Source organism: Olea europaea, chromosome 22 (assembly GCF_002742605.1).
Source record: "Olea europaea var. sylvestris chromosome 22, O_europaea_v1, whole genome shotgun sequence".
NCBI classification, from domain to species: domain Eukaryota; kingdom Viridiplantae; phylum Streptophyta; class Magnoliopsida; order Lamiales; family Oleaceae; genus Olea; species Olea europaea.
In genome coordinates this window covers 9,613,177-9,614,472 of record NC_036258.1, presented here as the reverse complement: position 1 = coordinate 9,614,472, position 1,296 = coordinate 9,613,177, and positions in this window count along the sequence as shown.

Genomic DNA, 1,296 nt, shown 5'->3' with positions numbered 1-1,296 from the left:
ATGCTCTCCAGTATAAACATCATCCCCAACTTCAACTTGTCAAACATATCGTCGTATTTCTTGAATGCATCTCCTAATTGTGCCAGAGTTACCGTCATAAGTAGGATCGGTGTAACAGGTCTGCGTGCTCCTCATCCAACAAATATAGGATTAATGCAAAGCTGACAAAGTTATAGTTAGACGCAACTTTGTTAGCAATCTGTCTCATGGCGGTGTTCAAATGGCAATCCATCTTGTAAAATTTAAAATATTTATATTTCTTTGTTATTTATGTCAATTAATTATTTTTATTGCTTAATTAACATTTAAGTTACTTGTTTATTGAATTTATTTCAATTAGTTATTTATTATCATTTAAATAATCATTTAATTATTTATCATTCAAATAATCATTTAATTATTATTTAAATGTTCACCGAGTTAATGACCATACATCGAAATTTCGAAATGACGTACAATATAAATCACAAATGAATAATACGTACCTCAGGATCGTTGGAGAGCTGATAACTGTCAGCTTTGTCTTCATGAATAGTTGTTGAATGTGTCAATGTCATCAACAACTTTCAAATGAAAGACGTCGATCGATGTCTTATTGTGATGACACCTCAGTATGCTCTCTAGTATAAATATCCCCAACTTCAACTTGTCAAACATATCGTCGCATTCATTGAAAGCATCTCCTAACCGTGCCAAAGTTATCGTCATAAGCAGGATCGGTGTAATAGGTCTTCGCGCTCCTCATCCAACAAATCTAAAACTAATGCAAAGCTGATAAAATTATAGTTTGACGTAACTTTGTCGGGAATCTGTCTCATAGCGACGTCCAAATGGTAATTCATCTTGTAAAATTTAAAATATTTGGACCTTGTATAAGAGACAATAGATAGAGCATAATATTTGAAAATTAAATAGTTTATTTACTTATTTAAATTGTGTATTAAATATTTAATTGTTAACTATTTATTTAAATTGTTTATTGAATATTTAATTGTTAATTATTTATTTAAATTGTTCATTTAAATTATTTATTTAATATTTAAATGTGTATTTAAATTATTTATTTTAATTGTTCGGTTGTTTATTTAATATTTATTTTAATTGTTAATTGAATGTTTAATTGTTTATATGTTAATTATTTATTTCAATTGTTTATTTAATATTTAATTACTTATTTTTATTATTTATATTTATGGTTCATTTAAATTATTTATTTAATACTTAAATGTTAATTATTTATTTCAATTGTTTGTTTAAATTTTTTATTTAATATTTAATTACTTATTTAAATTACTT